Below are 24,504 nucleotides of genomic sequence, written 5' to 3'. Positions count from 1 at the left end.
AGGAGAAAGGAGGTGTGATCTTTAAGCTGAGCACTGACCAATCAGAACAGGCGCCAGTTGCCAATACCTGGGCTAGCTGAACCGGCCTTGGCGATCCCAACCTCTAGTCCCATCGGCTGTATTCAAGAAGGGCTTGACCCAGGAGGCATTCTGAGGCAGCCCCCAAACCAGCAAATGGTCAGCCTTTTGATCAGTTGATAATCATACCAAATATTTAATCATTCATTCATCCAGCAATATTTCCTGAGCACCTACAGTGTTCTAGGCACGGTTGCAGCCGACACTAGGGCTGCAGCCGAGAGCAAGATGGACAAAAGTCCCTTTGCTGGTGGTGCTAACACACTAGTGGGACGGAGAAAGCATTAAAAAAATGAACAGCAGATGGAGAGGGTTAATTGGTCGTATGTGCTGTAGATAAAAATAAAGTCGGAGAGGTAGACAGAGAACAACAGATGGGTTTGTTGCTTTAAAACGCTGGTCCGCTAAGACTTCATAGGGAAGGCGACATTTGAGTGAAGATCTGAAGAAGGTGAGGTGCGAGCTCTGGGGACTTCTAGGGGGAGAGCATTCTAGGCAGAGGGCACAGCAAGTGCAAAGGCCCTGGGGTGAGCGCATGCTTGGCTTCTTTAAGAACAAGAAAAGGTGCCAATGCGGATTTAGCGTGTGTGTATGTAACTGATTATAAAAGCTGAGTGCTCCTGCAAAGATCAAGCAACAGAGAATGAATAAAGGAGAAACGAAAAATCCATAGTAACTGGAGCGGGGGAGGGGACGATGGAAGAAGTGTCAGGGTGTCTGTTGTACAGTTCTCTTGATAAAGCAATTTTCCATCTTGACAAGGCAGCATCAAAATAGTGCAGCTGCAACCTCATCTCTCAATCGCCGCAAAATGCCGTGTTAACGGCTCTAACCCCAGCCCTGAGCCCAGCCAGGCACATAGTAGGTGCCAGCTGAAGGGAGTCTCTGCCTTCCACATCCTCCTAGCTCCCTGAGGCCTGAGGGGGGGAGGCAAGACGGGTGTAAGTCCCCCAGTGTAGAAACTGGGTGCCCAGTCCCCGCAGACTGCCAGCCCAGCCCCCAGTTGCCCCGGAGTGACGGGGTCACCTCTCTCTCCTCCTGCTTTTATGAGCTGCGAAGGAGGCTTGTCCCACATTGCACAATTGCCCCTTAATTGCTATTTCCTCTCAGTTATGAATTATGTCATGGATACGACCGCTCACGTTATTAAACTTCCACAGGCCTTATCGTCTGGATACCCGCCAGCACCCCGGCCTGACCTACTTTCCCACCGGATTTCAAAACCTCCTCCCTCGTCCTCTTGCTGGGCTTTTCCTAAGGAGAGTTCTCTGTGCCCAAAAACTCGCCTCTAAAAATAAAAACTAGAGCGAGGGGGGAGGGGCGCAGCTGGCCTCGTGAAGCCCTGAGGCTGACGGCGGCCAAGCTCCGCCCCACCTAGAAGTTTCCTCCGGCAGCCTGTCCTCGGGACTCGGGCTTCCTATCAGGACAGGCCATGACACGAGCCACTGGCGTGGGTGCCCTGGACCTTGAGTCTCAGCTGCGGATGGGAGGGCTGACTTTGGAGGCAGGAAAACCCGGTGGAATCCTGACTCTGCCTGTAACTGGCTCATTCATTCACTCACCCCAGGGCTCTGTACTGAGTCTGTTATAAACTGAATGCTGGATGCTGGGGACATATCAAGAATATACTGGATAGTATCAGGATTCCCGTCCTCACAGAGCTTACCAGCTGCTGGGCAGAGAGAGGCACAGAAGAAATGACTGTATAAGAAGAGTAATGAAAATGAGACAGTGTGTGGGCTAGAGGGTGATGGGAATACCCACAACTAAGATGATCAAGGGGGTATTTCTGATGGGAGGGGGTCATTTAAGGCAAAACCCGGGTGATGAGAAGAACCAAGTCTGAGAAGCAGTGCCAGGAGCCGGTGAGATAAACCAGTGACCCGGGGTTCAAAATGAGAGCAGGGGCTTGGTCTCAGGGTCATTCAGGGGCCGGTTGGCAGGTCAGGAGGTTACCTCCTTAACGTTTTCACCCTGAGCATCTCACTTGCCTCAACCTAGACCTGGACCTGCGGGGAAGGAAAAGAATCCATAGAAGAGCAAGCCCAAAGGCCCTGAGCTTGGGAGTGAAGCCCGATGTGAGGGGGGCAGAGAGAGCCAGGCAAGAGTGGGGGTGGGAGATGAAACAAGAAAGGTGGCGGGGGCGGGGGGCACAGATCACAGAGGGTCTAGAAAGCTGCGTGGTGAGGCGTCAGTGAGACACACAGATATTGTGAAGGGAGAGCTGATGGTCCTTGAAGGTGAACCGGTATTTGCAAGGGAAGTGGGGAGGAAGCACGACCTGGGAGGAGCCGACTCCCAGGCTGGGTGGATTGTCGTTCCTTGACAGCCCTAGAGGAGACTGGCAAGTCCTTCATCTCCCCGAGTTTCTTTTCTTCTTCTGAGATGTAGGGCTAATAATACCAGCCTCCCCAGACACGATATCGCACTTAGCTGGGAGCCTGTCACAAAGTACATGCTCTTCCGACAGCACAGCTGGGCTCAGTGGCTTACCTGGAGTCACCCGCAAGTCAACGACCAGCATAAGCCAGAACCCAGACCCTACACTTAGGACGTGTCACAGCAGGCAGGGCTGCGCCTTGGCACACAACTCTCCAGATATGCAACCTTCCAGCCAAACAGGCCTCAGCAGCTGAGGCTGAATTTTTTTTTTTTTTTTTCCTTTCTCAATTGTGCTTATGCGTGGGGTTGTTTATCTAACTTGGCTGAAGCTTGAGGCCCGGACCTATACACATATCTTTTTAATTATTCCACAAATGAGACATGCTCATAGAATAAAAATTGGAAAACACAAATAAGCAAAAAATAAAGCAAAAAAGCAGAGAGCGAGGGAAAGAGAGAGCACGCATGTGTGAGAACAAGTATCTAAATTAGTACATGTATATCAAGAGGGGCACATAAAGAACTAAAGATCTCATTGCAAGCTGCTTCTTTTTTTAATGTATTGGTTTTTATTTGAAGGATGATTGCTTTACAATAGTGTGTTGGTTTCTGCCGCACATCAACATAAGTCCGCCATAGGTACACATATGTCGCCGCCTTTTTGAACCTTCCTCCCACCTCCCACCTAAATTGCAGGATTCTTTAACACAGTAAAAGACTGGAAGCAACCTGAGTATCCAAGAAGAGGAAAGTTTCGTTTGTTTTTAGTATCCCATTTCTTTGTTTTTTCCTTTTCTTATTTTTGTTTTAATTAAAGTATAGTTGATGTACAACATTACATTAGTTTCGGGTATACAAAGTAGAGACTCAATATTTCTGTACATTATACTCCACTTACAGTTGTTATAGAATACTGCCTATATTCCCTGGCTGTACAATATATCCTTATATCTTTTATTTATTCTATTCGTAGTGGTTTGTAGGGCTGCCCTGGTGGATCAGATGGTAAACAATCAGCCTGCAATGCAAGAGACCCGGATTCGATCTCTGGGTAAGGAAAATCCCCTGGAAGAGGAAATGGCAACTCACTGCAATGTCTTGCCTGGAGAATTCCAAGGACAGAGGAGCCGGGCGGGCTACAGTCCATGGGGTCGCAGAGAACCACACAGGACTAAGAGACCAGCACTTTCACTTTCACAGTGGTTTGTACGTCTTAGTCAAGAATAAGGGTCTTTTTAGCCAAAGAAATTAAATAGTATTCCAGTATCAGGTAACCATTGAAGTGAATGAAGCAGACCTCTGAGTACGGATTTGGAAAAACTGCCAAGATGCAACATTAACTGAGAAAAGATGCAAAGTGATTACAGGATGCTAGAGTGTGTGTGTGTGTGTGTGTGTGTGTGTGTGTGTGTAAGGCAAGATGGGACAGTATGTGTACATACATCTCTTGGAAGACACACAGACCACCTCTCAGAGGACAAGGCCCTGTGTTTTGGGGGAAGAGTGGCAAGTCAGAGACGAGAGGAAGGTGACTTTTCATTCCGTTTGCACTGTTAGAAAGCTTTTGGTTTTGGTTTTGTTTTGCTGTGTGCGTGACTGTCTTCCACGATACATGTTAGCCCTGTTTGAAAGATCGGAGACTCCCCTCTTGGACTCAGGTTTTCCTGCAGGCCTCGGGACAATCTGGGCTGCTGTTTGCTGAAAGCCCACTGCAAACCCCGGGTGGCAGTGAGATGCCAGTGGACCCAGCCCCGGGGAGGAGGCTGCAGGCTCCTGACCCGCCGCACTACAAGCAGCTTCTTTTATCTTTTTTTATGAGTGGGACAACAAGTAAGAGTTCAGCTGTAAAAGGGTTTTGCCCACTTTGAAATGAAATGTTTGAAAAGCTTTGATCTTGAGTTAATCTCATCCTACTGATGGGAAGACATGGGTCCAGAAAGGAGGAGGAAAAAGAAGATGATCCCAGAGACCAGCAGACCTTGCTCTGGCTGAGATCCTTAGGTGGTAAATTTGTCTCCTTGAACCTTAGCTTTCTTCCTTCAAAAACAAATAAGCAAACTGACAAATCAGTTAGTAAGAACTCTTCACAGATAATCTGAAGCCGAAGTAAACCCTGAGGCCTTAGTCCTTTTGGTTCTGGCAGAAAGATGTGCTGGATATCAGAAGTCTTCTCTTTGACCCTCTGATTCTCCAGCAGGCGTGGGAGGGATCCCTGCCCCCCTATCCATGTCGGTCAAGTCCAAGATCAGGCATATCTCATTTATCAGAAGTCACCTCACTGCAAAATGCAGGATACTCTAGGATGCATTCAACTGCAAGGACAGGAAACCCAGTGCAAAATGCTTAATCATTAAGGAAATGTATTTTCTCATGAGTTTAGAAATCCAGAGGCAGGGGAGTGGATCCAGCAGGCATGCATTCAGCTGCAAGTAACACGAATCTCACCACTGGTAAGTTTCTATCATCTCCTGTTACTAAGCCCAGCAGTAAGCGTCTTGGGCTGATGGGGTGCCTCGATGATGCCACGAGGGGCCCAGGTTCTTTCCTGTTTCTTCACTTGGCCTTCTTGTCCTCACGGTTGGTCGTGGTTACAAGATGGCCATTGTCTCTCTAGCTCGTATCCACACTGTAGCCGGAAGAAGAGGACAGGGGTGAGCAGAACACCCGTTATGTTTGTGTCTTTTCAAAAAGCTTTCCCAGGGGCCCCACTTGGCAAATTCTGCTTAATATTCATGTCTCATACCTGGATCACATGGCCGCTCCTGGCTGTCACAGGGACTTCAGGAAGCTGAGAGCTTTTAGCTGGCTGACTGCCATCCCAATAAAATCAGGGTTCTGTAAACAAGGATAAAAGGAAGAGTGGCTATTGGGCAGATACTAAGCAGTATCTACCACAAGTTGTTCAAGGGACATTAATACAAAGACTCAAAGACATTATCCAGGACACGAGTTTTTTCCCCTTTTCTACTCTACTCTTGTCAGTGTGGGCTTCTGTCCGGAGACCTGATTTCCCTCCTCAGGCTGGGAGGGTGACCCCTGACTTAAGTACACTGGCCGATGCCCCCTCAGACAAAAGAGGGTTCTTTCAGCCAACAAGAAGAGTTGACAATAGCTTTAACTGAACAGTCAACAGTGTCTGCCATACCTCAATTAATCAGAATTTTTAAAATCCCATCCTCTTCTTTCAATTCACTACAATCTCCCTTTTGTTCTCACAGGTATCATTATCTACGGCGGTGATAATTCTGCATAACAAACACCCCAAACGTTTTATTCTCTCGAATATGGAGTTGCTGCAGGTCAGCTGGCCTGGTGTGGATGTGTCGGGGTGGTTCTGCTGATCTTGGCTAGGCCCATCCACCTGCCTGCTGTTCTGCTGGAAGTCTGCTGACCTAGGCTGGCCTGGCAGATGGGACTCTGCCCTGCCTCACATGCCTCTCACCTTCTTCTGGGACCCAAAGACGTTACCAGATGTGTCTGCTTACAGTGTGAAGTGAAAGTGCAAGTCGCTCAGTCCTGTCCCACTCTTTGCGACCCCGGGAACTAGACAGTCCCTGGAATTCTATAGGTCAGAACACTGGAGTGGGTAGCCTTTCTCTTCTCCAAGGCATCTTGCCAACCCAGGGATCGAACCCAGGTTTTCTGCATTGCAGGCAGGTTCTTTACAGTAGTGGCAGAGGCATAAAAGCCAGGTGGAAGCATGCAAGGTCTCTGAGAGCCTAGTCTCCTGCGGACACACTGTCACTCTCATCTCATTCTGCTGGCAAAAACAAACCATGTGGCTGAACTCAAGTCAAGGGGGAGGGAATATGCTCCACCCCTTTTGTGGGAGGAACCGCAAGGTCACAGGTCAAGAGGCGTGGATCCAGGCAACAGTGAAGAATTCCTCAGATCCAGTGTCATTTCTGTTTGTTGGTTACCTACCTCACTGACTTCTCTTTTTCAGTCTCACCTATGGTTTTCCGGTCTCTATCCCTTCTTCCCTCCACATTCAAGAGAATTAAAGGTTTGGGGTGGTTTGTTATGTAACATTATTGCACCTGTAGACGACCAATACCTGCAGTGACGGGAATGAGATTGCAGTGAGGGGAGGAGAGAAGAGGGTGGATAAAAATCTCTGGTCAGTAGAGGTGAGGCAGACCTTGCCAGCTGCCCAACCACAGCCAGCGTCAACTCTCCTGCCTGGCTGAGAACCCTCTTTAATTTGAGGGGGCTATCACTCCATGTTCTCAAGAAGAGCACTCCCTCTGCAGCCTGAGGAGCTAAGTCGGGGCAGAAGAGGGACACGGGGGCCCCTGAGGCTCTCTGGTCACCTCTACTCCTTTTCTGCACAGGTTCTCTGCTTTAGGGCCAGCCCCGGGTCTTCAGTCGCCAGCTTTGCACTGATAATCCCCAGATCTGTACGCTCAGGCCTGGCATTTCCCCTGGGTCCACCTGCCAAGTGGGCATGTTCACTGACCCTTCTCACGGGCTCTCAGCTCTTTCCCACTCAGACCCTGGTGCCCTTGGCCTCAACCATACCCCACACTTGCTCCTTTATTCTCGGTCTCATGCATGCCCATCCGTGCAGTCACTCAATCCAAGAACCTGACTCCGTGTTCTCCTTTGTGCTATAGTTGGTACTTACAATGACCGTTTGCTGAGCGCTTAACCACGTGCCAAGCACGAGACTGAGCATCATGCATGTGTCATCTGATTTAACCCCTGAGATGAAGGAGGCCCTGGTACTGTCTATATTTCACCCAACACAATCCAGCCATCCCCCCGAGGTGTGTGTCCCACAGTTAGAGCACATGGCCTCTCTCAGAAACTTCAGTGATCATTCCCAAACCAATCGATCGAAGTTCCCACTTTAAAATCCTTTATGGGGACTTCCTTGGTGGTCCAGTGGTTAAGACTGCTTGCAATGCAGGGGATGTGGGTTCAATCCCTGGTTGGGAAACTAAGATCCCACATGCTTCACGGTGTAGCCAAAAGATAAACTTTTTTTTTTTTTAATTTAAAAGCTAAGTTAAAAAAAAAAAAAAGATTGAAGTCCCTTATGGTTTTCATTGTCCTAGAGACCTGAGCTAAACCCTTTGGTCTGTAGTAGTTGGCTCCAAGATTCTTTTTTTTTTTTTTTTTAACTTTTTATTTTGGACTGGGGTATAACCTATTAACAATTTTGTGATAGTTTCAGGAGAACAGTGAAGGGACTCAGCCGTACATAGATATGTGTCTCTTGTCCCTCAATATCCCCTCCCATCCAGGCTGCCACGTAACACTGGGCTTAGTTCCAGGTGGCTCCAAGATTCTTGCATTTATTTACACAAGAGGAGAAATGACTGAGCTTTCTCAATGTGCCAGGAAGCTTCTAGGCACCAGAGAAAGACAGCCGTCCCCAGGAACTTAGGTCCAATGACAGTAAACAAAAGAACACGTATCTGACATATCAGGTAGTAACAGAGAGCTGGGAAGAAAAATAAAGCTGGGTGAGGTCCCAAGGTCCCCTTGGGAAAGGGACACCATTTTGGCGGGAGTCGAAGACAGTCTCTCTGATGAGAATGTATCGCAGTCAAGGAAGTAAGGGAGCAATAAGTGCAAAGGCCCTGAGGCCCGAAGAGGCATGGTGGAGGCCAGTGCAGGGAGTAGGAGGCGTGAAGGAGTGAGGAGGAAAGGGGAAGTCAGACAGAACCTTGCAGCCCGCCAAGAGCACTTGGCACAACCCTGGGTGCAGTGGAAGCCGCAGGAGGACTCTGAGAAGAGGAAGGGTGTGACCTGACTTGGGTGTTCACAGGACCTCACTGACTGCGTGTGGATTAGACTCCGGATGGGGACCAGGGAGGAAGCAGGGTTTTGCAGACCTCATAATGCTTGGTCAGAGAGGGGATTCAGGTGTTCGAGTGACAGTCTCAAAAAGCACAGGGAAACCAAACAGGATTTTCGAGTTAACTCAGAATTTACCAGAAGATGGCAGGGAGCGGCGTTTGTTAGCCTCAGGCACCGCTGGGCCACCAGCGCTCTCAGCAGCATTCTCAGGAGATGATGAGGCTGTGGTCCCGATGATGCCTCTGGGTTTCCCCTGCGCACCCACCTGCTGTTCTGGCACCGGGGAAGGGTGAGCGCCAAGCACACCCCACGTGACCCAGGTGACGGTGACCGGTGACCAAGCTCCCACCAAAGATGCTGACGGCTCCGAGCCCTAGAACAAACACTGACGCTCCTAGTTCTGCAAAAACAAACCATGCCTCCTTGCACGCTGTACCCGACCCCGGCCCCAACACCGCCTTGCGCGCTGAGCTCCCTTATCTCGCTGCACAGTCCTTCAAAGAATAACAGGGCATATTTGTATCTGTGGTTTGGATTCCCCCAACCTGTGACATCAGATAAGTGCAATGTTCATAAAAAACGAACGACATCACAGAGAGGAAAAAAACAACTGAAAACAAGTCCCTGGGTTTGGCCTCGACTTCCTCTCTGGGGAGGAAGGGGCTCTATGTGGTTGAGGTTTCATGGTGCAGAGTCTGGGGCTGGGGGTGGGGGGTGGGGATGGCGTCCTGCTCTCTCCCCAGTCAGCTCTCATCTCAGCCTTTCCACTTGCCCCTGAAGTATGGAAATGATGCTCTCCACCTCTCAGGGCTGCTCTTGAAAAGTGACTCTAAAAAAAAAAAAATGGCAATAATGGCAATCATCTGCCATAGGCCATTTTCTTGGGCAGTAATATTCACAGCCACCTGCTTCATCATCACGTGGGGTAGCTACTGAGATCAACTGGTTTGTAGATGGGAGACAGAGACTTTGAGTAGGAAAAGAAGGTGGTTATAAACACTATGTGGCCACTTTTGGTTTTTAGAAAATGTAAACATGTAAAATGGAAATTAAAAAAAAATTTTTTTTAACTGTATAAATAGCAGTTTGGCAGGAGATTTGCCCAGAAGTCACAGAGGTTTTCCTGGGTGTTGGAAGTACCAGGGAGACTGATTCCCTGATGTCTCTTTTCCATCACTCAGGTGTCAGCAAATTGGCTCCTCCGCTGAGAGGCTACCCCCGGGCCCGTCTACACGGACCCTCCTGCCTCCCACCACCTTCATCTCTTCATGCACCTGTCATCACGGGTGTGTACCTTGGTTTTCCATCTGTTTCTGGATTCACGGCCTGTGTTTCCCACTAGAGCACAAACGCCACGAAGCTGGACCCGCATCCACAGCTCCTTGAGCAGTGCCTGGCTTTAGCGGGCCTCAATAGATACTCCTGGACCAACTGTGTTTTCTTCTCATTTTAAAAATTTTCTTTTTAAAAACCAAGCCATCTGGATTACTTTTAATTGCTATTTTAAGAGCTGGTTAAAAGTGAGCTGGCCAGAGCCCCTGCAGGGAAGCGTCGCCTTTGCAGGCTTATCTGGCTGGATGTGAAGGAAGTGGGTGCCCTGCCTTTCCTCGGGCTGTGTCAAGGGGTGAACATCCCAGAGTTTCTCAGCCCAGCCTGCTCTGAGTTCCCTGGCCCCGGAGATCTCTCTGCCTGGGACAGGGTTATCTTTGAATGACAGCATGTTCAGCCCCCCCACCCCCAACCCCCTGGGGTGAGGCCGAGAGAATCTCAGGGGGCAAAAGGGGGCCCCGGGCCAGACGCAGCCCATACAGGGGAGGCGTTACTTAGGCCACGCAGTTCCAACATCTTGGAGTTTTGCCATCATTTAAAAATCAAGAGACTTTGGAAGAAAACTAAAATATCTTCCCAAAGGGCAGGAAATAAGATGAGAATAAAATAGGTGGGGAGACTTCACATCTTTCAAATGGCAATTGTGCCAACATATATAAACCGGATGCTGTTTCAAGTAGTGACCCACAGGATTTCTTTAATTGGATAAATTCATTTTGGAGTTTACAAGGAAAAGTATGAAATAGAAGAACGGTGGGAAGAACTATCACAAAGGTAGTATTTGAACTCACTGGGGAAATGAAATATCAAATCCAGGATGCCAGCATAGCACATTATTGATTTATTCCATTTGTCACTAAAATAAAAAGACTCTCATCTTCCACTATATTAAAAAAAATACACAGATTTCACATAAAATGTCTGGATTTCTGCCTGAAAACCTTGAAAGTACGAGACCCTCATTTTCCCGAGGCAGCCATGGGCTGGTGCAGAGTTGAAACTCCAGGGCTTTCTTGTTCACCGCGTCCCCCTCACTCCCTGCTGCCTGCCTCCCCCTGCCCCACGCCGCCCCCCCACCCCAGCCACCTTCATCATCTGTGTGTCTTGTCTGGGCCCTGAAGTCACTGGAGTTCGTAGCCCCTGAACTCAGGGCTGGCACAGCAGAAAGACTCAGGGGACATTGGAGCTTGGATGCCTGCTGTCAGCCCCCTTTATGCTCACGTTGTTTTTCTTGGTGGAACTACAGATGCCGAGGAGGGATGTGGCTTGAGAGCCTAGACCGGGGAGTCAGAATCTTGAGTGACCTCTGAAGAGTGACTTTCCCTCAGGGTGCCTCAGTTTCCCCCTCTGCCAGGGGAATAATAAGATCTGTTGCTTATCGCCTGCAGGAATGTTGCCGTTGTTCCTGTAAAATGCATGAGCCAGGGCTCAGAGCAGAGTCACGTCAGGGAAAATGAGGTGGGAGGACAAACCCTCCTTCTCAAATTTTGGGTTTTTTAGGGCCTTTTTAGTCTTTTTAGGGAGATCAGGAGAGGAGGAAGGGGGAGCTGGGCAGAGCAGAGGATTGGCTTTGATCTCCTTTTGCCAAAAAGGAGGAAGGAAAGTAAGCAAATAGCCCTGGCCTCCTTTGATTCCACACTGCCTGCCCGAAGAGCTCTGCAGCTGATAAGAACGAGCCAAATTCGATCTGGGCAACTCCGCCCTTCTGACCGGACTTTCCCTGGGCAGCTGGAATCTGGGACCCTAAAACCCATCCCACACCCTGCCCGCAGCGCCCACTTTCATGCTCTTCTTTGCTTGCCCCTGCAATGGAGACTAGAGGGGGACAAGATCGGGGAGAATTTCCCACCTGGGAACCACACACCAGACACGAGAGAAGGGGCTGGGAGGGAGGCCTCAGAGCACGTGAGCACCCCAGCTCCCCGATCCCAGGAAGGAGCCCTCCCAGGGTGACTAATGGGAAATGAAATTCTCGGACATTGAGACTGGGCTGCTGGAAGGAGGGTGAAGTTTCTGGAGAAGAGTAGAAAAGTCTCCCTTCCCATCAGTTGGTGGAGAGCAGCCTCGTGGTGCAGAGGTTCAAGAGTGACTTTGAAGCCATCCCGCTCATGGGTGTGTGACTCTGGGCAAATGATTTCACCCCACCTAGCCCTGGCACCTGCCTTGTTAAGGGTTAAGTGAGGTCATGCCCCTGAAGTGCCTGGCACACAGTGGGTCCAGTGACTGGACACTTATGGTAAAATGCCAGAACAGCCTCAGGCAGAGAGACAGAAAAATGCCAAGTCCAGAAAGATGAAAGAGGATCGGTTGTTTGAAACCTCTCACGGCGCCAGGGGCCATGCAGTCAACAACGTCAGGAACCAGGGCCCATTTGAAGTTGGGAAGAGGTAATTCCGGACAGAGTTTAGCACAAAGAGAGGACATTTCCTCCATGTTACCTCCAAGGAGGCCCCAGCTGATGGCGTTAAGATTCCCAGGGACTGGTAACTAGCTAAAGGTTAAGGCAGAGGGGGGGCTGCGAGAATAGTTTCTGGGGTCAGGGTGCCTTCCCACTATAGCCCCTTCCTTGCTGAGCGATCTATGCGTCCTGGCCTCAGTCTCTCCACCTGTAAAATGGGAGCCATAGTGACATCAGTCCAGATTTTGAGAGTGAATATGTAGCTTTCAGTTGGTGCTCAGTGAATGAGTGGAAGTCACGAGCCACAGCTATGTTAGGGATAAGGTGGCAAAAGCAAGGGTTGGTGGAGGGAGATGAACTGACTTCTGTCCGGTTCTCACGTGGTGATTAAGCCCAGGCCCCGTTCCACGCCACCAGCTCAGCCACGGCCACTGGAGGCAGGAGCTTGCCCTGCTTCATGCCGCTCCATGACCTGGACAGTGCCTGGCACAAATCGGGGGTTTGCTCACAGAATGTGTGGAACTGGACACAAGAGGAAAGGAAGGCAGAGAGGCCAGGGAACTTGTCCAAGACCACACAGCAGCCTGCCCACCTGGGGTCACCGCTGGGGTTGGGGCTGGACTGATCCGGCCGCAGTGTGACTTCCCTCTGCTTCTCCATCTCCTTGAAGCCTCCCAGTCCCCTCTGGACCACTCCCTGTCCAGGCTGCCCCCACCTAGCAGAACCAGGGAAGTGGTTCGGTCTCCAGGCTCCTCCGTGGACTGTCCAGCACCCACTGCCCGCGGCACACCCTCACCTCTGCTCTCTCCCAGGCAGGCCGGCCGTCAGGAGCTCACCACCTGTGGGCTTCACCTGGCCTCAGATGTGTTCTACGCAACCTCATATACCGTGTGGGTGTGTGCATTTGTGTGTGTAGGGGTTTGTTGTTGTTGTTGTTGTTTTTTCATAATTTTGAATCATTTGCCAACACTTAAAAACTGGAGATTTCACATAAAAACCAGGGTTTTCAGCTTCTGTTAGAAATTGGCAGCTTGGGGCCCACCTTTCCTCTGCCGGCTGGGGTAGTGCTCTGAGGGCCTCCAGACCCCGTGTCCAAGCCTGGCCCGCCTCCCTCCTTGGGGCCTCCTTACATGAAGACCCCAGGCTTGCATGAGAGACCCGGGCTCCCTGCACTCCCTACCACCACACCGGGCCACCTCGCATTATAGATCCTGCAGCCTAGGGTGCTCGCAGGGGAAGCCCCAGAGGCTGGGTTGGGCCTGGATTCCAGGTTTGTGGCAAGCAGAGTGACAACCCCTCCAAAGATGAATGTGGAAGTGTGAGCCACGCAGTCATGTCCACCTCTGTGCGGCCCCCTGGGCTGCAGCCCGCCAGGCTCCTCTGTCCATGGGATTTCCTGGCAAGAAGGCTGGAGTGGGTAGTCATTTTTTCTCCACCCTCCTCCCCACCCAGGGATAGAGCCCAGGTCTCCTGCATGGCAGGTGGCCTCTTTTCTGTCTGAGCCCCAGGGAATAAGGATGGCTCTTCCAAAGTTGCGCATGTCCCAGTCCCCAGCACCTGTCATTACGCCACCTCATGTGACAAAAGGGCTTGGGAGACGTGGCAGAGAATCTAGAGACGGGGCTGCGTTTCTAACGAGCATCCGTGTTCAAAAATGACTGGACTATGTGAGGATGCTTTACTTTTAGCGAGTTTGTTTCTCTCATATTCATCGCTTCCAGTTCATTTAGTTTATGTTTTCCAATTTCCCCATCTCTTTTTTTGTGGTTGTTCTTTCCCAAGCCTTTATCAAGCATAGTAGAAAAGCTTTTGTACACATACACACATATATATATATGTATATAGTATGTATAATATGTACATTTTAGAAAACTTATGAATTTTTGCCTAGCTAAAAAATTTATGATGGTTGATTCCACTTGTTTGACTTAGTGCAAACAGAAAGCTGGATTTCTAATTTATATTCACTCAAAACCTTGATATAGTTCCATGTCTTTTGGCGTCTAATGTTACTGCTGAAAGATTAGAAAGTTTATTATCTTAGAAGTTAAAAAAATTTGTTTAATTAGGCTTGACATTTCTAATCCAATTCTGAGAATATATTTAAAAAAAGAATCTGGAGATGAGAAGATTAACCTGGATTATGCAGTAGGCTCAATGTAATGGCAAGCATCCTTATGAGAGGGAGGCAGGAGGGTCAGAGTCCGAGAAGGAGAGGTTTGAGGGAAGCCGAGGTTGGAGTGGTGTGAGCCAGGAATATGAGTGGCATCTAGAAGCTGGAAAAGGCAAGAAGCAGAGTCTGAGGAGCGAACCCTGGGTTTGATTTTAGCCTGGGGAAACCTATGTTGGACTTCTGACCTCCAGAGCCATAAGGTAACAAGTGTCTGTTATCTTGGGCCACTAAATTTGACATAATTTGTTATAGTAGCAACAGAGATGGAGAAGGAAATGGCGACCCACTCCAGTATTCTTGCCTAGAGAATCCGTGGACGAGGAGCCTGGTGGGCTGCTGTCCATAGGGTCGCACAGAGTTGGACACGACTGAAGCGATGCAGCAGCAGCAGCAGCAACAGGGAACTTCTAACTGGGCTCAAATCCTGGTTTGCTATTTAATCGGCCGTATGCCCTGGGCAGGTGACTTGCTGCTGCCGAGTCAGGGTTTCCCTGTCTGAAAAGGGGGCACCAGGGCTCTCCCGCGGGGTGTCGTGAGCGGTCTGTCGGCACGTCAGAGAAGTGTGAGCACAGGCCAGCAGCTCCTGGTGCCGATCGTCTAGCATCGCCCTCACGTCTCTCTCCGTGTTGTTGAAACCAGCTCAGAGCCAGCTGAAAAAAATCTGCCCACTGCTACCCAACCCTCAGGGATGAAGTCCAAACTTCTTACTTCTGGCCCGGCTTAACCCAGCTTGCCTAATGATCATAATACTGCTACTGCTCGTAAAGCGTTTGGCCTGCGCTAGGGATGATTCTTGGCGCTAGTGGTACAGAACCCGCTGGCCCATGCAGGAGACGAAATGAGACGAGGGTTCGGTCCCTGGGTCAGGAAGATGCCCTGGCGGAGGGCATGGCAGCCCACTCCAGTATTCCTGCCTGGAGAATCCCATGGACAGAGGAGCCGGTGGGCTACAGTGCATAGCATAGCAGAGTCAGACACGATTGAAGCGGCCTGGCAAGCACACAAAGGCATGATTCTAAGCACTGATGAGATATTCGATTCATTTAACGGTCACATTAACCCTATCACTTTCCCAGTTTTCAGATGGAGAAAACTGAGGCCACGGGTGAAATCACGTGCGCAGGGTCCCTTGAAAGGGTGGTAGCTATGCCGGTATCTGTTTTATTTATTTAGCTTTGGCTGCACTGGGTCTTCGTAACTGCACATGGGCTTTCTCTAGCTGTGAGTGGGAGCTACTCTCTACTTGATGTGCATGGGCTTCTCTTTGTGATGGCATCTCTTGTTGCAGAGTCCAGGGCTCCAGGTGCGAAGGCTTCAGTAGCAGTGGCACACGGGCTTAGTTGCCCCGAGGGATATGGAATCTCCCTGGACCAGGGATTGAATCTGTGCCCCCTCCACTGGCAGGTCCTGAATCCTGTGGAAGCCTTAGGAGATGGGCACGACTGTCATTACTCCCATTTTACAGATGAGGACACTGAGGCCCAGAAAGGTGGCATTGGCTGCCCCAGGTCACAAGGTGAGTGAGTGGTGGACTCTAAGCCACTGGACCACCAGGGAAGTCTGCTATGCTGGTATTTGAATGCACACTATTGTGCCCTGGGGCCTGAGCCCTGACCACTGGACAGGGGTGTCTCTCTGTATGGAGACAGACCAGGCCCCAGAGTGTAACTTGAGACTCGGTGGTCTTGGCATCCCCTCCACCCACCACTTGGCCCAGGTGCAATTATGGACTCAAGACCCCTGGTTCACAGCTGTACCCCATGGTGCATTTATTCCACAGTTTCCAGCAGTGCCCACTCGGCACTGGGTACTGTGCCCCAGAGAAAATGCAGATTCCTCAACGGAGCCCCAGACCCTGAGGACAGACGAATATGCAACCATCACAGCTCAGCAAGAGACAGCAGGAGCTGGGGGTGGGGAGAAGTCAGGGGAGGGGCGTGCAAAGGGGCCTGAGGAAGTGTGATGCTGGCCCAGCCAAAAGACAAGGCTGAGTGTGTTCCATGTGAGGGACCTGGGATAGAAGAGCCTGTGTGTCCGGGGAACACTTTGTGGTCACATGTGGCCAGAGTGCTGCAAAGGAGGCTTGATCACTCACTGTCCTTGTGACCTGGGGCAGCCCACGCCAGCTGGGCCTCAGTGCCCTCATCTGTAAAATGGGTGTAATGAGAGTTGCACCCATCTCCTAAGGCTGTTTGCAAGATTCAGAGCATTGGCACATGCAAAGTCCTGTGCTCGGCCGCAGGCAGACTGAAGGACTGACCATGAATCAGCATGGTTGCTAGGATTATATAAGCGTGAACCGCCCAACCTGCTCATCCTTCCCCTTATACTCAGATCCTTAGGTGCAGAAGCCCCAGAGCCCCCATATTCACATTCACGGGGTGACTCAGGAGGTAGCAAGTGAGGAGGTGCTGCTCCCTGGGACGTCAAACCAACAGACTGGTGCTCCTAGCACCCCACACCCGGGACTCCAGACCAGTGTCCACCGTCCCCACATTCCCCTGCTTCCAGCAGCCTCAGTCCACCCTGCTTCGTGCGCTCCGGTTCCCTCTGGTCCTTGTCTTTCTTCCCCTTGACTCACTTGAACTTTCTCCACATCTTGACCGATTCTGGATGTGAGTCACATTTGATCCTTGAGTTTCTCTTTTTTCAAAGGCACATTAAAACTGTGAGAATTGCTGGGCCTATCTGAGCACTTGTTGTGTGCCTGGCATTTCCAGTCATTCATTCCCTCATTCATTTATTCAACAAATGGCCGTGGGCACCTCCCAGGGGCCTTGGAGCTCAGCAGTGCACCATGAAGATTCCTGCCTGGTGGAATTTACACTGCAGGGGGTGAGGGAGGAAGAGGAATAGATAATAAACCTGCCAAGTCTCCAACCCGTTCTCACTGAGGCACCACTGCAACCCCAGGAAATGTTTGTTCCCATTTTCCAGGTGAGACAACCAAGGCTCGGAGCCGGGAAATCACTTGCTCAAAGGCACACAGCTAGGAATTTGAACCCACACCAAGTTCTTAACCTCCCCAGCAGACTCTCTACAGAGATAAAAGCCATTGGCCCGGTTCCACCTTCAGTGTGTTTGGGATGCATTGTAGCGCCCAAGTTGGGGGTGCTGGTGCCCAAGGGCTCAGCTCATTCCCCTGAGTCCACAGGCAGGATGAGCTCTGCCCTCCCTCCCAGCAGCCTCCAAAGGGGAAGGCCAAGTACACAGTCACTCTCTGGCCAGAGCTGGTGGGAACAGGACGTCCCAGTCCTCTTGCCCTGGCCAGGCCCCATGAGCTATTTTGGGGCACGTTTATTGATGGGACATGGGTGCCCGGCTGGACTCCTGATTTCAGAGGCACAGCCGCAGGCTGGCCTAGCACGGCTCTACCCCTGCACGCCCTGCCGGGGGGCCGCCAGCATCCATGTCCTGTCCAGGCCCCAGACCCAGGGTGCAGCCTGAACTGGCTGGCTCCAGGAAAGCCAGGATTCCCAGCTGGAGTGGACGGATCCTGGGGGTCACATGGATTATTGTTTCCCAGAATTCCGGTGCCTGATTCCATTCACAGGAGGCAGAACCCGGAATGAACCCAGAAAGAATACAGGAATGGGTTATGAGGTCAAATGCAGGGTTAGATAAATCCTAGTTGTGTCCCCTGTGACAACTTACCTCAGGGAAGCCAGGTCAAATCTCAGAGGCTCAGTTTCCCTGTCTGTAAAACGGAGTCAGTGATAGTTCTTACAGGAAAGGAATGGGATTTAATTGAGATAGTGTCTACAGCTCAATACCTACTTACACAGTAAGTGATTGATAATTAATAAATTTGCAACTAATGATTGACAGCCAACATTTACTGGGAATTTGGCGTGAGCTAGGCCCCTGGGCTAAACTGTTGATCTGTTTTGTCTCGTTTCGTCCCCCAGCAACTCCAGGAGGCCTGGGACACTGTTGCCCCTGTGTACAGATGAGAAAATTGAGCTCAGAAAGATGACGTGCCCAAGATCACACTGCAAATATGTGGCAGAAAACCTGCCTTTGAATGCAGACCTGAAGAAGAGGGGACAGGGCAGACCCGAGTCCAGGGCCACCTCCCTGTCCTCCAGGACTATACCCGAGATCGGCTGCAAAGTTCCTGTAAACACCGAGTCCCTGCCAGGCGGCGTTTACCTCAGTCATCCCTCAATCTGGGGAAGTGACCTCCTGGCCCTTCCACCTGATGGAAATCCAGAAACCAAAGTTTCCAGAATATTCCCTTGACCTGCCTCCCTCTCTTCAGAGTTATTTTGTTTTCCTGGTTAGTCGGTGAAAGTCTCCAAGAAACTGGCTGGATTGGCCAGTGCCCTGGGCTGGGTAGGACGGGTGTTTTGCCGTGTACACTGGGTGCAGGGTGCTGGGGGGACCGTGGACAAGGGAGGCCAGGGGATCCTCTGAGTGTGCAACCTAAGGCCAGAGTGGATGCAGTGTTTCCTTCCTAAGGGGTTCTTTGTGCCCTGAACCCGCTGACAGGCTCTGCCCCATGCCCCGAGGGTACACTCCTGCCACCTTTGGCTAAAAAAAAGCAGTCCTTTGAGAGATCTGCCCTTCTGGGCCCTTCCAGCTTTTTCTCCCACCCCGAGGCCCCCTCTAACACCATCCTCCAAAAAGACTGTGCCTTTGCGCCCTGCTGAGCTCTCCCCCTGGGAGGCTGTTTCTCCATTCTCCACCTGCCAGATGCTTCTCCCTGTCCGTCACAATTCCTCCACTGTGGGGCCTTCCCAGAAGCCCCCTCCCCACCCCCCAGCAGTATTGTCCCCCCGCCTGGAGGTTGCCATAGCAACCATGAGACACTGTCTCCAGAACCACCTTGGCCTCCTACTGGCAAGACCCTGATGTCCAAGTGGCGAGTGGTCACCTCCACACAGGAGTCACCCAGACCCCTCAAACGTCACAGAGAACCTCAGAACCTCCCCTTTCCCCTCCTAAAACTCCAGCCCTTCCCACTCATCTTCCCCTCTCAGTAAATGGTGCTGCTCTTCACCCAGAGGCTCAGGACAAAACCTAGGGGCTATATGATTCCCTGTTGCCCCACCCCACACATCCCGTCCATCAGAAGGCCTGTCAACTCAGCTGCTGAATGTCAATACATCCAAATCCGTATTCTTGTGCCACCGTCGTAGACACACCACCAGGGCACAGGTGGCCGCCACCCTCACCCGCTTAACTGTGACCACAGTCCCCTCCCTCGGCTCCAGGCTTCCAGCTTTGCTCCATCACAGCAGGAAGTACCTCTGTCAAAGATAAATTAAGGCAGGTTGCACCCCTGCGCAAAGCTCTCTAGAATTCCTCTTCCTTCTTAGAATAAAAACCTCCTCCTCTCTGAGGCCCATGAGACCTTGTATGATCTGACCTTTATCCACCTCTGTTCCTGCCACACATACCTCCTCCCTGTTCCTGAGCTAGAAAACTCGTCTCGACCTAGGCAGAAACTTGCTGTTCCCTTTGCCTGAAACTTCTTCAACCAGATATCTGTCTGCTTCAGTCTGTCATTTCATTCAGGTCTCTGCTCAAATAGCATCACCTCAGAGAAGACTTCCACGACCTGCCCATGTGAAATAGCCAGCACCTTCACCACCCACCCCAGCCTACTTTATTTTCCTTCATCGTAGTTGCCGCAATCGACATATTACCTACTATCAATATACTTGTCTCACCATGGTTTGCTGCTAAATGTTTGACTGGCTCTTGGCAAGGAGGCAGCTTTGATGTTTACATTTGCCAATTTCTATGGTGTGAGTTCTCCCTCTGTGGCCAGTCTCAAGCTCCCAGCATGACTTCCCTGACGGTGGAGTAGAGAAGAGATGTCCAGTGTCCTGCCTTCAGATACTCTTTCCACCATATAGTATGGTAGATGGTACAGAGTATTCTGTGATGCACTAATAGATGTCAATAACCTCAAGAACATAGAAAACTGTATGTCAGTTAGAAAGTGACGAGTTTTGAGTAGCTGTTGCCTTTATCTGTATTATCATTAACTGTAAGTTGGAATAATTAGAGTTTTTGTGATGGCTGTGTAAAAGCCAGCTCGCAGAGTTGGCCGGCCAGGACAAGCCACCTCCAGCACAGCACAGGCTATGGGCCACATGAGGGCAGGAATGGCAGCCATCAGGCTTTCTGCGCTTTCCCTGGGGTCTAGAACAGTAGAAGTGGCCCATAGTAGGTGCTCAGCTCGCATTTGGCGAGCATTTTATAATGCATCTTTTCCATCAGCAAGCACAAACTGCTTGCCCCCATCAACTTGACTCTGTGGGCAGAGTCCAGCCTACAAATGGGTTTCATTTGGCTCTCAGAATGTTTTTAACATTTTTTTAAAAATTCGTTGCCAACATTTAAAAGTCATGAGATTTTTTGCATGAAATTCCACATAGACCTGGATTTACAGCCTCTCTTGAAAATTCTGAAGCTCTTAGCACACGAGGCACGCTCCCCTCGTGATGACAGAGGTCAGAGCTGGGGAGCGGCCGTCGCCTCCTCATGGGCCTGAGCTTTGCCGGTTCACGGCGGACCCCTGCCTCCCTGTCGCCTCACACCAGGCCCACTTCATTCACTTACACACCCTGCTGGCCCTTAGATATTCGAGTTTGTTGCTTTTTTTTTTTTAAGTCTGTTTATATATTTGGCATGCCAGGTCTTCGTTGCAGCATGCGGGATCTTTAATTGAAGCACACAAACTCAGTTGATGCACGTGGAATCCAGTTCCCTGACCGGGGATCGAACCTGGGCCCACTTCTCTGGGAACGTGGAGTCTCAGCCACTGGACCACCAGGGCTAAGTCCCGAAATCTGGGTTACAATTGCCGTCTTAGCTTCTGTTCTAGCCCTTGTCACCATGTCCCCTCCAGACTGAGGCCATCTGAGGGCAGATTCTGTGAGTTTGGCCCCCGGGGGCTTCCATTCCTGCTACAGGGTCTGGCACACAGTAGGCTCACAGGCCCTGGAATTTGGTGAAAGCTTTGTTGTCAAACGAATCCCAAACCCTCAGCTCCCCTAACTGGGGCATGCACTCCATCCAAGCCCCGACCGGAATGTGACAAAGAGGTTGACCCAGGCCAGGGTTTTAAAAATACCCAGGGCTGGTCAGCTGTGAGCACTTGGAGGTGCTCAAAAACAAATGGGCAGCGTCTGGCCAGAGGCCAGCGCCCCAACTTTGCTGTGCAAACATGGGCTCATAGGAGGGGCCGTCGACAGCTCTCGGGGGCGGTGAGCAGTGGGGAGACCGGGCTGCAGCCCCTTCCCCCAGTGCCCCCCTTGGGAAAGTTTATAAACAGCGCTCGGTTTATAAACAGCACTGCGTGACGTGACATAATTTCGCAGAAAGGGCTACAGGGCAGAGTGTGAACACAGGGCGGCTCTCCTAACTTTTCCTCGCCGCGGTCTCCTGGCGTTGAGAGCCGGGGTGTTGCTCTCCCTGTGGTCTCCCCGCAGCCTTCAGAGCCACTGCCCAGCCCGCCCGAGTCACAGTTAAAAATAACGCTCCCAACACAGTCCCCTGGGGGACAGCCAGCCCCGGGGGGGCTGGACCAGGGAGGTCCGAGCTCTGATCGAGGGCCCACTGGGTGCCAGGCGCTTCTGAGACCTCTGCTCGCTGAGCCTCACTATGGCCTTGAGAGGGAGGGATCATCGTCCCCTGCACAGATGGGGAAACTGAGGCTGGGGAGCGACACAGTCCCTGGTTCAGAGTTCTCTGCTCAGCTGGTGGCAGTATTCAGATCCATGAGACTAGCGTGTCAAGGAGTCAGGGGCTCAGTGTTTTGCTTTGCTGGGTCCCGAGTCCCCAGAAGAGTGTCCAGGCCTCAGCAGGCACAGGGGCAGCCCCCACTTAACGTGTCCAAACCCTGCTCCTCCCACTGACATTTTGGAGTTAGGGACACACGCTGATAGATCAACTGAGTATGTTGCATTCCAGATGTGTCTCCTTAGCAATCGGTGCTAAGAAGAAAAATACATCGGGGAAGGGGATGGCGCACCTCAGAGAGGTACAGCTCTACATGCGGGAGCAGGGCCAGAGCAGGCCTCGCTGAGCAAATATTTGAGGACAGACTGAAAAGACATGAGGGATTGGGCAATGCGGATAACTGGAGGAAGCACATTCCCGGCAGAGGAAACAGCAAGTGCAGAGGCCTTGAGGCTGGGACGTTGCCGGGCCTGTGTGAGGGCGAGGAGGAAGCCAGTGTGGCCAGGGCAGCGTGGGAGCCGGAATCCTTCCTAGATGCTCAAAGCTTTCCTCTAGGGTCCACGGGAGCCCCAGAGGGTCCTGAGCAGCTTAGCGTGGTCTGACCGAGGTTCTGCAAGGGTCCCCCTGGCTGTGTGTGGAGAATGGACTGTCAGGGCCTGGGAGGAAGGGTGGCAACCAGAGAGGAGGTGACTGCAATGGTCCAGGCAGAAGGGCACGGTGGCCAGGCCCAGATGAAGACACTGGAGGAGGGCATGTGGGGGAAGGTACGATCTCACAGTCTAGATCTGTTCTAGAGGTGGGCAGGACACCCTGCTGGACCAGATGTAGCAGAAATCAAGAAACCAGGGGCGGCTCCAAGGTTTCAGGCTGAGGGGCAGGAAGGACGGAGCCTTCCCCTTAGGGAGGCGCAAGCACTGTGCCGGCTCCCGGGGAAGGATGGATGTGGGTGGGACAGCCCTTCCTGGGGCCATGGGGGACCTTGGCAAAGCCCTGCCCCCAATATGCGGGCCTAACTTTCTGACAGCCCCCCGGTTCAGATGAAGATCCTTCCTCCGCGCCCCCATTCCATCCCTGGCACAAGCCCCTGTACATTGTGCAGAAGCCACCACGTGTCCTCTCCCCTCAGCCTTGAAGAGCAGCAAACTCTTCTGTGAGTCCTCATCGTGTGCCTGGCAGGGTCCTCTTCCTTACATTTGTGAATTCATCTGATCATCACAGCAGTTCAAAGAAGGGGGGACTATTATTTGCATCTACTTTATGGATGGGGAAACTAAGGCCCAGAGAAGTTAAGTCACTGAAGTCTTAGATCACACAGATAACAAGTGGCAGAGGCAGGATTTGACCCCAGGGCTCATGCTGTTAACCATGCTACTGTCTCATGAACTGCTCACCATTGACCATGAAGAGTCAAACTGGAGGACTGGAGTTGGGAGAGGGGGCCTCAGCCGCCCCTCCCTGCATCTACCCCATGCTGTGTCTCTATCCTGCACATCAACTGAAGGGGTGGATATTATGGTGATTGTACCCATTCTACAGATGCGAAAACTGAGGCGCAGAGAGAGGAAGTGCCATGCCCAAAGTCACACAGCCAAAGCATGAGGACCCAGGGTTCTGGGGCTCCAGACCCCCTTCTGTCCCCATGTCCACACTACCTGTGCCTGTCACCTGCTTCTCGCCCTGGTAGGGAGGGAGGTGTTCAGGGGTATGAGGGCCATGCTGAGTTTCCTTCTGGTTGGCTGGCAGAGGATGAGGAAGCAGGCTGAGGGTGTGGAGAGGTAACAGGGACAGCACAGCTCTTTGGGCCTGTAGATTCTGACAGCAACCAACGTTTCTGAGGCCAGTGCTGGGCCAGGCTTGGGATGGGGGGGCGTGGAGGCAGGAATACACAGTGTGTGAGGGAGTGTGTGAGGGAGGTGGAGGCCCTAGTTGCCTCTGATGCCACAGGAAATGGGGGGGCCGTCACAGGAGTTCACATCGAGAGCAGCCCAGGGGAGCAGGTGCTCGTGAGCCTCTGCTTTGGGCAGCCTGTCTAATCTCTTCAGAACTCAGTTTCCACTTCTGTGAAATGGGTTGCTAATGCCTACCTCGGAAGACTGTTGTCAGGACTCACTTTGTGAGGCGCCTTGCTCCCTCTCTAACCGGCCGCCATGGTTTTTAGAATGGGAGGAGCACAGGATCAAGCATATCGCAGATGGTCTGGAGACGCGGAATCTGCTGGGCACATGGAGCAAAAAACAAAGTGCTCTGGACACTTTCTTTACCTGTGAAGTGAATGCTTTCCCTCTATTTCATACGTACACAGAAGCTCTCAAACCCCTGATGAGGTGAGTATCAAGATCATCTTAACTGGGGCCTTCCCTGGTGGTCCAGCAGCTAAGATTCTGCACTCCCTAAGCAGGGGGCCCGAGTTCAATCCCTGGTCAGGAAACTAGATCTCACATGCTGCAACTGAGACCTGGAGCTGCCAAACGAGTTTTTAAAAAAAATCATCTTCAATGAACAGATAAGAAAATTGACACCCGGTTGAGTTATGAGACTTAACCAGGGTCACAGAGCTGGGAAGGGATGAAGTGGGAATTCAACCCTGACTCACTGGGCTTCCCTGGTGTCTCAGACGGTTAAAAAAAAAAGATCTGCCTGC

The 24,504-nt window shown here is 51.5% G+C and overlaps 2 long non-coding RNA genes across 4 annotated transcripts; one reads left to right on the top strand and one right to left on the bottom strand.

The window, feature by feature from the left end:
* The first annotated feature begins 2,235 nt into the window (after positions 1 to 2,235).
* Positions 2,236 to 6,617, top strand: LOC112578672. The gene is made up of 3 exons (XR_006544289.2): positions 2,236 to 3,511; positions 4,841 to 4,910; positions 5,679 to 6,617. It is a non-coding gene; the product is annotated as an uncharacterized LOC112578672 (long non-coding RNA).
* Positions 4,649 to 8,531, bottom strand: LOC102401247. Of its 3 annotated transcripts, none has more exons than XR_326654.3 (3): positions 8,404 to 8,531; positions 5,204 to 5,295; positions 4,649 to 5,086 (listed from the first exon to the last, which is right to left on the bottom strand). It is a non-coding gene; the product is annotated as an uncharacterized LOC102401247 (long non-coding RNA). The 3 variants fall into 3 exon arrangements; XR_003102972.2 differs by lacking the exon at positions 8,404 to 8,531 and adding an exon at positions 5,903 to 6,036; XR_003102973.2 differs by lacking the exon at positions 8,404 to 8,531 and adding an exon at positions 5,946 to 6,003.
* Positions 8,532 to 24,504: the final 15,973 nt, after the last annotated feature.

Source organism: Bubalus bubalis, chromosome 14 (genome assembly GCF_019923935.1).
Source record: "Bubalus bubalis isolate 160015118507 breed Murrah chromosome 14, NDDB_SH_1, whole genome shotgun sequence".
NCBI classification, from domain to species: domain Eukaryota; kingdom Metazoa; phylum Chordata; class Mammalia; order Artiodactyla; family Bovidae; genus Bubalus; species Bubalus bubalis.
Note: the sequence above shows the minus strand (reverse complement) of the source record. Positions and strands in the feature narration are given on the sequence as shown.